At 49.9% G+C, this 12,692-nt stretch overlaps 2 protein-coding genes across 2 annotated transcripts in view; both read left to right on the top strand.

The window, feature by feature from the left end:
• LOC142209061 (uncharacterized) overlaps window positions 1-12,692 on the top strand; it is a 385,129-nt gene that overhangs the window by 164,933 nt on the left and 207,504 nt on the right. The gene's annotated exons all lie outside the window — the stretch shown is intronic.
• Window positions 1-12,692, top strand: part of LOC142209217 (guanylate-binding protein 1-like) — a 77,178-nt gene that overhangs the window by 24,381 nt on the left and 40,105 nt on the right. The gene's annotated exons all lie outside the window — the stretch shown is intronic.

Here is a 12,692-nt window from a genome sequence, read left to right on the forward strand (position 1 = left end):
ATTATATTAATCCCATGGTGCTCTGTACATTATTATATTAATCCCATGGTGCTGTACATTATTATATTAATCCCATGGTGCTCTGTACATTATTATATTAATCCCATGGTGCTGTACATTATTATATTAATCCCATGGTGCTGTACATTATTATATTAATCCCATGGTGCTCTGTACATTATTATATTAATTCCATGGTGCTGTACATTATTATATTAATCCCATGCTGTACATTATTATATTAATCCCATGGTGCTGTACATTATTATATTAATCCCATGCTGTACATTATTATATTAATCCCATGGTGCTCTGTACATTACTATATTAATCCCATGGTGCTGTACATTATTATATTAATCCCATGGTGCTATGTACATTATTATATTAATCTCATGGTGCTCTGTACATTATTATATTAATTCCATGGTGCTGTACATTATTATATTAATCCCATGGTGCTCTGTACATTATTATATTAATCCCATGGTGCTGTACATTATTATATTAATCTCATGGTGCTCTGTACATTATTATATTAATTCCATGGTGCTGTACATTATTATATTAATCCCATGGTGCTCTGTACATTATTATATTAATCCCATGGTGTTCTGTACATTATTATATTAATCCCATGCTGCTCTGTACATTATTATATTAATCCCATGGTGCTCTGTACATTATTATATTAATCCCATGGTGCTCTGTACATTATTATATTAATCCCATGGTGCTGTACATTATTATATTAATTCCATGGTGCTGTACATTATTATATTAATCCCATGGTGCTCTGTACATTATTATATTAATCCCATGGTGTTCTGTACATTATTATATTAATCCCATGCTGCTCTGTACATTATTATATTAATCCCATGGTGCTCTGTACATTATTATATTAATCCCATGGTGCTCTGTACATTATTATATTAATCCCATGGTGCTCTGTACATTATTATATTAATCCCATGGTGCTCTGTACATTATTATATTAATCCCATGGTGCTCTGTACATTATTATATTAATCCCATGGTGCTCTGTACATTATTATATTAATCCCATGGTGCTCTGTACAGTATTATATTAATCCCATGGTGCTGTACATTATCATATTAATCCCATGGTGCTCTGTACATTATTATATTAATCCCATGGTGTTGTACATTATTATATTAATCCCATGGTGCTCTGTACATTATTATATTAATCCCATGGTGCTCTGTACATTATTATATTAATCCCATGGTGCTCTGTACATTATTATATTAATCCCATGGTGCGCTGTACATTATTATATTAATCCCATGGTGCGCTGTACATTATTATATTAATCCCATGGTGCGCTGTACATTATTATATTAATCCCATGGTGCTCTGTACATTATTATATTAATCCCATGGTGCGCTGTACATTATTATATTAATCCCATGGTGCGCTGTACATTATTATATTAATCCCATGGTGCTCTGTACATTATTACATTAATCCCATGGTGCTCTGTACATTATTATATTAATCCCATGGTGCTGTACATTATTATATTAATCCCATGGTGCTCTGTACATTATTATATTAATCCCATGGTGCTCTGTACATTATTATATTAATCCCATGGTGCTCTGTACATTATTATATTAATCCCATGGTGCGCTGTACATTATTATATTAATCCCATGGTGCGCTGTACATTATTATATTAATCCCATGGTGCTCTGTACATTATTATATTAATCCCATGGTGCTGTACATTATTATGGATTCTGCGGTGAGTTAGGGGCACACAGATATCTGGTCGGGGTTATTGCTTGCTTTAGTGCTACATGTTTGCTCCAGCTCTGCAGTCCGTACACTTGGAGAACTTCCAGAAACTTCCTGTAATCATTTAGACAAAGGTTTGTGGCAGAGAATAATACTCAGGAATCCAAGAATTCCCCTGACGGGAAGAAGGCGGAGCCCGGGCAGCTGGAAGCCGGGATCGGTCACTGCAGGAGTCTCTATATGTGGTGACAATGTACTCGGCCACAATGGCAGTGTCACGGATTAGCCACTGAGCGCTGGTCTGGTAATATGGCCGCTACACGCTCTGTCTCTATATACTCTGTCTGCCTCTGGACTGTAATATCTACAGCTTAGCTGTGCAGGAAAGTCCTCTGAGATCTCCACACACGCTCACTATAGCACAGACCCCTTCGGTAGGTCCTATCCTCATCCCCCTGGCGGGATTGTGGCCGGTTCTGACCTTCTTGGTGTGGACGGCCACACCTTTGCCTCTAGTTTTCTGGAAGTCTGCGATTCTCAGAGTCTTCATTACAGTGGGTTTGCAGGCGTTCCATTTGCTCTTGCAGTTTCTGTATTACTATGAGAGTTTCTTTAGCTGTCCCTTTTCTATTGTTTCTGGGCCAGTGCTAGCCCCCTGTGCAGTGACTGTGGTCTGGGGCTTCGGGACCATACTATTGGCACGTCAGATGGCCTCTACCTGTACGTCATGACATGTATCATCAGTCTCTGGTCGTATACAGTCCTGCATCGTAACACTCACGGATCCCCAGGACATACTGGTCACGGAGAGTCCGATCGGTTACAGCAGGCTGCTGCGCCTCCTCTTTCCTTCCCTTGAATGTCTCGGGGCAGTTCTTGTAGGACATTTGTATATTGGGGAAGGCTTTAATTCCTGTTGTACCCTCTGGGAGAGCCGAGCCTGCAGAGTCTCCAGCAATGCGGTTTCTCCATAGATGGTTTCTAGAATCTGCAAAACTCTTGATTTTCCACAACTTGAAACATGAATCCAGACATCTTCCACCATCTCATTTACTGTAAGCTGTTCATCCACAGGTCTCATGTCTTCTTCTGAACTGTTATCTCCTTATTCTTACATTTCCCTGCACGACCTTCTTAATTCCTGGTTTGATTCCTCCACAGGTTTTCTCCTGTATTCTCTTATGGCTGAATTCACTTGCAGCTAAACCCAGTAAATCTTCAGTCTCCCTGATCTCCTCTGATCACATCACTTGTTCTTTCCCTGCAACATAAGGTATTAAACCAGTGGTTCTCAACCTTTCTAATGCCGTGACCCCGCAATACAGCTCCTCATGTTGCGGTGACCCCAAACCAAAAAATAATTTTGGTGGCTACTTCATAACTGTAAGGGCTAGTTCACACAGGGGGCGGTATAGTGGATCTATAGCGGATTTAGGCACTGAGAGTGATGCGGGGAGCCGCGTCACTCTCGGGTCAAAACACGCTTGCCACGACTGTCGCGGCTTCCCCCCCGGAGTCGGCTCAAATTAATGGGACAACTCGGGAGGTTGCTACCGCCAGGCGAACGCCACAGGTCACCGAGCTGTGGAATCCACCTGAAGAAAGGGCAGCCCACTTTTTTTCCCGTGAGCGTCAGCATGCCGCTCACACAAAAAACAAGCCTGGCGGTCTAAATAGACCTCCATTGTGAGAGGGTGGATTATGACGTGGATTTCGCACCATAATCTGCTCCCTCTGTGCCTGTGTGAACGGGCATTAATTTTGCTACAACCCATACCTCCCAACTTTTGAAAAGTAGAAAGAGGGATAAAATGTGCGGCGCGCAGCGACAAATTTGGCTCCGCCCACTTTTATGTTGACTCATTCGCATTCATTTTTCACGTGCTCCCACACAGTATAATCCTACTACAGTCACCCGTAAATTATATGTCCCCCCTCTATCTCTCCCCCAGTTTCATATAACCTCTTCATCTGCCCCAGATTCATGTCCCCTCCATCTCTGTCCCCAGATTCATGTCCCCCCCATCTCTGCCCCCAGATTCATGTCCCCACATCTCTGCCCCCAGATTCATGTCCCCTCCATCTCTGTCCCCAGATTCATGTCCCCCCATCTCTGCCCCCAGATTCATGTCCCCCCCATCTCTGTCCCCAGATTCATGTCCCCATCTCTGCCCCCAGATTCATGTCCCCCCTCCATCTCTGCCCCCAGATTCATGTCCCCCCTCCATCTCTGTCCCCAGATTCATGCCCCCCCCCCCCCTCCATCTCTGTCCCCAGATTCATGTCCATGTACTGGAGGCTGATTTCTCCTATAACTGAGGCTGGTACATTTAGCCTCCTGCATGCTGTATACACGATATACAGAGCTGATCTGGGGTCCTGTAGGACCCAGCAGCTCTTGCAAGATGATGTTCCCGGTGGATCACATAACCACCGGGTCAGAGGGCGGCCGCATCATGGCGGCGCCCATAGCCGTGTATACAGTGCTCATTGAGTGCTGTATACACAGCGATCAAGAAGCCAGGGAAGGTAATAAATCTTCCCTGCCTTCTCTGTGGGAGCTCCAGCTGAAGTTATAGCCGATGCCCAGTGAAAGCAGCTGGACGATCTTGTGCAGCTGCTGTGTTCTGATTGGACGTACTGGTACGTCCTGTCAGAACAAGGCAACCACTTCCTGGACGTTTATCATCTATGGGCGGTCCGGAAGTGGTTAAAGCTGGCATACAGCAGTACAGAAAAATGGTTGGGTCATTACAGAAACCTGAAGGAAAGCTCTGATGTGTGATACTGTGTGCTGAGCTGTGTATCTAATCCTCTGATGTGTGTTAGTGTATGCTGAGCCACGTATCTAATCTTCTTATGTGTGATGATGTGTGCTGAGCTGCATATCTAATCTTCTGGTGTGTGTTGAGGTGTGTATCTAATCCTCTGATGTGTAATGGTGTGTGGTGAGCTGTGTATCTAATCATCTATGGTGTGATAGTGTGTGGTGAGCTGTGTATATAATTCCCTGATGTGTGATGGTGTGTGCTGAGCTTTGTATCTAATCCTCTGATGTGTAATGGTGTGTGGTGAGGTGTGTATCTAATCATCTGATGTGTAATGGTGTGTGGTGAGGTGTGTATCTAATCATCTGATGTGTGATGGTGTGTGCTGAGGTGCGTATCTAATCTTCTGATGTGTGATGGTGTGGGCTGAGCTTTGTATCTAATCCTCTGATGTCTAATGGTGTGTGGTGAGGTGTGTATCTAATCATCTGATGTGTGATACTGTGTGCTGAGCTGTGTATCTAATCCCCTGATGTGGGGTGAGATGTGTATCTAATTCTCTGATGTGTGTATCTCAGTTTGGATATCAGTGTTGGATACTCCACAGTGGCTCACACAGTATACTACCCCTTATTGCTCCCAGGAGTACACTATGCTCCCGAGCAGCCCCACACAATATAATATGCGGAGTGACTGTGTGTATGGCAGATGGAATATGAGTGATAGACTTACAGGTAGGGTTGAGCCGATCTTGAGATTTCAGGATCGTTTTTAAAATCCGATTTCCGATCATTTTCTATTTGAACCCGATCCCAATCCCAATTCTGAACCTAATGCAAATCAATGGGATAATTTTAATAATTGAAGATCGGATTTTAATAACGATCCTGTTCACTACACAGCATGGAGTCCAAAAATTGAACACTTTAATTTTTAGACGCATGTAGTGATTAAAAAATCCCCAGCTACTTAAGTTCCCCCTGGTGTCCACTTACCTGCACAGAAGCACTGCCCCTCCACACTACTCTCGCTCCTCTTCTTTCTACTTTGCATGTCTGCAGAGCACCGTATGTGCCCCCGCCTCCCAGGCTAGTGTTACTGATGCTGGTAGTAGGTGGGGCTTGTTGTGGCTTAGGAGAGTGTGGGCGGGTACAAGGTGGGGAGACGTGAGTGCAGCACAGTTTACTAGAAATGCCCCGGGGGGAATACTACTTTTATGAACACCATCCGGTAGTGCTGCAGGACTCCCCTAGACTGTGTCCAGCCCTGGAGTGGGATTGGAGTGTATTTGGAGTGTGTTGAGCCTTGCAGGTGGCACAGCCAGTGTCACTACTACTCCCATCCTCCGGTCCCCTCCACCGGGTTGCGGCACAATCTTCTCAAGATCTCCATGTCGCATGACACAGAGAGCCCTTAATGCCCAGACGTAGTATTACATCCATATGTGTTATACACAGGGGGGTCAGGATGCAATAGTACGTCTGTGGTCACTAAGCGGTTACTGATGAGGTGCAGGTCTCTTCATAATGGGGCACACTCTCCCCTGGGCCATGTGCCTGGAGGAAAATCTACACCAGCTCCTAACTGCCATAGATGTCCAGAAATATGTACACCATATCATCTGATGCCCCTACCCCCTCTCCCCTTCATGCACCAGACTTTTCATGCACCAGAAATTCTGCCCCATTGATCACCATTAGTCCAACAGGATGAAAAAAATTCTTAGAACATGAGAACCCGGGTCCCGCTGTGCACACAGCGATTGCTCAGTTGTCACAGAAGGTTGCACTCAATACTCATGTCAATGGTTCACAGGCACAAGTGAGGTTCACCAGTGCAAGCCTTTGGATATCACAGACTTCAGGCTGGAATTGCAGAATGGAAAGCCTGACCAGTAACAACAGAGACCAGGACAGAAAGCCCGACCTGTAAGAACAGAGTCCTGGACAAAAAGCCCGACCAGTAAGAACAGAGTCCTGGACAGAAAGCCCGACCAGTAAGAACAGAGACCTGGACAGAAAGCCCGACCAGTAACAACAGAGACCTGGACAGAAAGCCCGACCAGTAAGAACAGAGACCTGGACAGAAAGCCCGACCAGTAACAACAGAGACCTGGACAGAAAGCCCGACCAGTAACAACAGAGACCTGGACAGAAAGCCCGACCAGTAAGAACAGAGTCCGGGATAGAAAGCCCGACCAGTAAGAACAGAGACCTGGACAGAAAGCCCGACCAGTAAGAACAGAGTCCAGGATAGAAAGCCCGACCAGTAACAACAGAGTCCTGGACAGAAAGCCCGACCAGTAAGAACAGAGTCCTGGACATAAAGCCCGACCAGTAAGAACAGAGACCTGGAAAGAAAGCCCGACCAGTAACAACAGAGTCCTGGACAGAAAGCCCGACCAGTAACAACAGAGTCCTGGACATAAAGCCCGACCAGTAAGAACAGAGACCTGGAAAGAAAGCCCGACCAGTAACAACAGAGTCCTGGACAGAAGGCCCGACCAGTAACAACAGAGTCCTGGACAGAAAGCCCGACCAGTAAGAACAGAGACCTGGAAAGAAAGCCCGACCAGTAACAACAGAGTCCTGGACAGAAAGCCCGACCAGTAACAACAGAGACCTGGACAGAAGGCCCGACCAGTAACAACAGAGTCCTGGACAGAAAGCCCGACCAGTAACAACAGAGACCTGGACAGAAGGCCCGACCAGTAACAACAGAGTCCTGGACAGAAAGCCCGACCAGTAACAACAGAGACCTGGACAGAAGGCCCGACCAGTAACAACAGAGTCCTGGACAGAAAGCCTGACCAGTAAGAACAGAGACCTGGACAGAAAGCCCGACCAGTAACAACAGAGACCTGGACAGAAAGCCCGACCAGTAAGAACAGAGACCTGGACAGAAAGCCCGACCAGTAACAACAGAGACCTGGACAGAAAGCCCGACCAGTAACAACAGAGACCTGGACAGAAAGCCCGACCAGTAACAACAGAGACCTGGACAGAAAGCCCGACCAGTAACAACAGAGACCTGGACAGAAGGCCCGACCAGTAACAACAGAGTCCTGGACAGAAAGCCCGACCAGTAAGAACAGAGTCCTGGACAGAAAGCCCGACCAGTAACAATAGAGCCCTGGACAGAAAGCCCGACCAGTAAGAACAGAGACCTGGACAGAAAGCCCGACCAGTAACAATAGAGCCCTGGACAGAAAGCCCGACCAGTAACAACAGAGTCCTGGACAGAAAGCCCGACCAGTAACCACAGAGACCTGGACACCAGTACACCAGCCTGTCTCGTTGGACCTGTTACTTCTGCAGCCCTCTTTGTTCCATGGTCATGGCCACACTTCGCTCCCTTCCATATATTACCTTCCCGGGCTCCAGTTTTCTGTCAGGTTTCTGTCTTTCGGTCAGGCTGCTAAATGTCTGGCTCAGGATTCAGAATCCCACAGAAGGTTTGTAGGATGGATCACACTTATGGCTATACGATGGCCATGACCCTAATGGGGGCTTCATTCTGTGCAATGTTTTAGGACTAGTAGGTCGGGGCATTCACATGTCCTGGCCAGAGATAAGAAAAGCGATTCTGCACAAGATGGAGTTCAATCTGAATTTCAGGAAATTTTCGATTCGCGCAGAAATCCGATTTCTTCTCGCTTCGATACATCAAATTGCATTTTTATTAAAATGTCGGCTGCAATCTTTGTTCTGTAGATTACAGAGAATTTATGACGTTTATTTATCCAACCTAGTTCTGGGAATCCCTTTGTCTGTACACAGCAGATGTTCACCAAGCTCTCCAGCAGTCACATTATACTCTCATGACCCGGCTCAATCCTAACATGGGGCGCAGTCTCTCAGCAGGGGCACAGTCTCTCAGCAGGGGCGCAGTCTCTAAGCAGGAGCACAGTCTCTCACAAGGGGCGCAGTCTCTCAGCAGGGACACAGTCTCTCAGCAGGGACACAGTCTCTCAGCAGGGGCGCAGTCTCTCAGCAGGGGCGCAGTCTCTCACCAGGGGCGCAGTCTCTCACCAGGGACGCAGTCTCTCATCAGGGGCGCAGTCTCTCACCAGGGGCGCAGTCTCTCAGCAGGGACACAGTCTCTCAGCAGGGACGCAGTCTCTCAGCAGGGGCGCAGTCTCTCAGCAGGGGCGCAGTCTCTCACCAGGGGCGCAGTCTCTCAGCAGGGGCGCAGTCTCTCACCAGGGGCGCAGTCTCTCACCAGGGGCGCAGTCTCTCACTAGGGACACAGTCTCTCACCAGGGGCGCAGTCTCTCACCAGGGACGCAGTCTCTCAGCAGGGGCACAGTCTCTCAGCAGGGACACAGTCTCTCAGCAGGGACACAGTCTCTCAGCAGGGGCGCAGTCTCTCACCAGGGGCGCAGTCTCTCACCAGGGACGCAGTCTCTCAGCAGGGGCGCAGTCTCTCAGCAGGGACACAGTCTCTCTCTGTCCAGGCACAGTAGTCGTAGTCAGACATGGTATCCACCAGTCAGACTATTCTCCCCTATTACCTATAACAATACAACACACAACCTGTGGGTGAGGGGCTGCTGATTTTGAAAAAAATATTTTTCTAATCCTGTAGAACTTTTTTAAGGGGGATTTTCTTGCACCCTGTTTTCTAGCGTATACTGCTCTTTTTTGCACCAGACATGTGTCACATTCTTTCTTCTGCCCCTCGCTTGCTGCCACTTTTAATGACTGTGGATGGAGTCGGGTGGAGAGTGAGGCAGGACCAGGATGGATTGGCCAGACATATTTGTTACCTCTCACTGTCATTCCTGTTCCGTTTGGGTTCCTCAGGGCTCGGTCCTAGGCCCCCTGCTCTTTTCTCTCTACACAGCCCCCATTGGACAAACCATCACCAGATTTGGCTTCCGGTCCCATCTTTATGCTGATGACACCCAATTATACACATCTTCCCGTGACATCACCCCTGCACTCATACAGAACACCAGTGACTGTCTCTCTGCTGTCTGTAATATCATGTCCTCGCTCTATCTGACACTAAATCTCTTACAGACTGAACTACTACTGTTTCCACCATCTAACAGATCTGTCCCTGATATATCCATTGCAGTCTCAGGCCTTACTATAACTCCTAGGCAGTAGGCCCGCTGCCTCGGGGTCATGTGTGACGCAGACCTTTCCTTCACCCCTCATATTGAATCACTCGCACGTTCATGTCACCTCCACCTCAAAAACATCTCCAGGATACGCCCTTTCCTTACCAGAGATACACTAAAGACACTTATTGTCTCTGATTCATTCTCGCCTTGACTACTGTAACTCCTTACTAATCCGTCTTCCCCTCACTAAACTCTCCCCTCTACAATCTATTCTGAATGCAGTGGCTCATCTATCAGGCTAGACGCTACAGCGAGGCCTCCGGTCTGTGCCGGTCACTACAGCGAGGCCTCCGGTCTGTGCCGGTCACTACAGCGAGGCCTCCGGTCTATGGCGGTCACTACAGGGAGGCCTCTGGTCTGTGCCGGTCACTACAGCGAGGCCTCCGGTCTGTACCGGTCACTACAGCGAGGCCTCTGGTCTGTGCCGGTCACTAGAGTGAGGCCTCCGGTCTGTGCCGGTCACTACAGCGAGGCCTCCGGTCTGTGCCGGTCACTACACCGAGGCCTCCGGTCTGTGCCGGTCACTACAGCGAGGCCTCCGGTCTGTGCCGGTCACTACAGCGAGGCCTCCGGTCTGTGCCGGTCACTACAGCGAGGCCTCCGGTCTGTGCCGCTCACTACAGCGGGGCCTCCGGTCTGTGCCGGTCACTACAGCGAGGCCTCCGGTCTGTGCCGGTCACTACAGCGAGGCCTCCGGTCTGTGCCGGTCACTACAGCGAGGCCTCCGGTCTGTGCCGGTCACTACAGCGAGGGCTCCGGTCTGTGCCGGTCACTACAGCGAGGCCTCCGGTCTGTGCCGGTCACTACAGCGAGGCCTCCGGTCTGTGCCGGTCACTACAGCGAGGCCTCCGGTCTGTGCCGGTCACTACAGCGAGGCCTCCGGTCTGTGCCGGTCACTACAGCGAGGCCTCCGGTCTGTGCCGGTCACTACAGCGAGGCCTCCGGTCTGTGCCGGTCACTACAGCGAGGCCTCCGGTCTGTGCCGGTCACTACAGCGAGGCCTCCGGTCTGTGCCGGTCACTACAGCGAGGCCTCCGGTCTATGGCGGTCACTACAGGGAGGCCTCTGGTCTGTGCCGGTCACTACAGCGAGGCCTCCGGTCTGTACCGGTCACTACAGCGAGGCCTCTGGTCTGTGCCGGTCACTAGAGTGAGGCCTCCGGTCTGTGCCGGTCACTACAGCGAGGCCTCCGGTCTGTGCCGGTCACTACACCGAGGCCTCCGGTCTGTGCCGGTCACTACAGCGAGGCCTCCGGTCTGTGCCGGTCACTACAGCGAGGCCTCCGGTCTGTGCCGGTCACTACAGCGAGGCCTCCGGTCTGTGCCGCTCACTACAGCGAGGCCTCCGGTCTGTGCCGGTCACTACAGCGAGGCCTCCGGTCTGTGCCGGTCACTACAGCGAGGCCTCCGGTCTGTGCCGGTCACTACAGCGAGGCCTCCGGTCTGTGCCGGTCACTACAGCGAGGGCTCCGGTCTGTGCCGGTCACTACAGCGAGGCCTCCGGTCTGTGCCGGTCACTACAGCGAGGCCTCCGGTCTGTGCCGGTCACTACAGCGAGGCCTCCGGTCTGTGCCGGTCACTACAGCGAGGCCTCCGGTCTGTGCCGGTCACTACAGCGAGGCCTCCGGTCTGTGCCGGTCACTACAGCGAGGCCTCCGGTCTGTGCCGGTCACTACAGCGAGGCCTCCGGTCTGTGCCGGTCACTACAGCGAGGCCTCCGGTCTGTGCCGGTCACTACAGCGAGGCCTCTGGTCTCGTTACATTGGCTGCCTATTCATTACAGAATACAATATAACCTTCTCCCCCTCCTCCATAATGCCGCACCTCCCTACATTTCCTCCCTCATCTCTGTCTACCGCCCTACCCGTGTTCTCCGCTCACTCACTGACCTAACACTTCCATCCTCTATTATCAGAACCTCCCCCGCTCGTATACAAGACTTCTCCCGAGCTGCACCACTTCTCTGGAATGCTCTACCCCGGACAATCAGAGTAACTCCCAATTTCTACAGTTTCAAACGCAAACTAAAGACGCATCTTATCAGACAGGCCGATCACAATGTCCTAATGTAAACCCTTCCGTACCGTAATTAAAATTTCTAAAACGAACCCTCCTCTGTTCCCGCTCCTACATTACCCCACATAATATGAGGCCATCTCAGGATAACTTTATAGGTCCAAGCTCCATCTGCACATACAGGACACGACTGGTGTCGGCTCCTACAGTCTTATGTTTGTGTAATGACAGTCACCTCTATTACAGAAGTGTCTGACCCCTGTATAAGCAATACCGCCCCTGCTACCTCCTGTGTCACCCCCTGCTACCTCCGATGCCACCCCTGCTACCTCCTATATTACCCCCTGCTGCCTCCGATGCCGCCCCTGCTACCTCCTATATTACCCCCTGCTACCTCCGATGCCACCCCTGCTACCTCCTATATTACCCCCTGCTGCCTCCGATGCCGCCCCTGCTACCTCCTATATCACCCCCTGCTACCTCCGATGCCACCCCTGCTACCTCCTATATTACCCCCTGCTGCCTCCGATGCCGCCCCTGCTACCTCCTATATCACCCCCTGCTACCTCCGATGCCACCCCTGCTACCTCCTATATTACCCCCTGCTGCCTCCGATGACGCCCCCTGCTGCCTCCGATGCCGCCCCTGCTACCTCCTATATTACCCCCTGCTACCTCCTATATTACCCCCTGCTACCTCCGATGCCGCCCCCTGCTGCCTCCGATGCCGCCCCTGCTACCTCCGATGCCGCCCCTGCTACCTCCTGTGTCACCCCCTCTACCTCATAGATTGTCAGCTCTTGTGAGCAGGGCCCTCAGTCCCATTGTGACTATTTCTTTATAATGTCTCTTTCTGTCTGTACTTGATCCCTATAAATTGTACAGCGCTGCGGAATATGTTGGCGCTATAGAAATAACATTATTATTAGTAAGACTCTCCGAGCACGTCTGTGCGCCAGAATGAAGATCTAGCCCAGGCCGGACTGACACAGGTCTCCTATATAACTCACTGA

This window comes from Leptodactylus fuscus, chromosome 6 (genome assembly GCF_031893055.1).
Source record: "Leptodactylus fuscus isolate aLepFus1 chromosome 6, aLepFus1.hap2, whole genome shotgun sequence".
NCBI classification, from domain to species: domain Eukaryota; kingdom Metazoa; phylum Chordata; class Amphibia; order Anura; family Leptodactylidae; genus Leptodactylus; species Leptodactylus fuscus.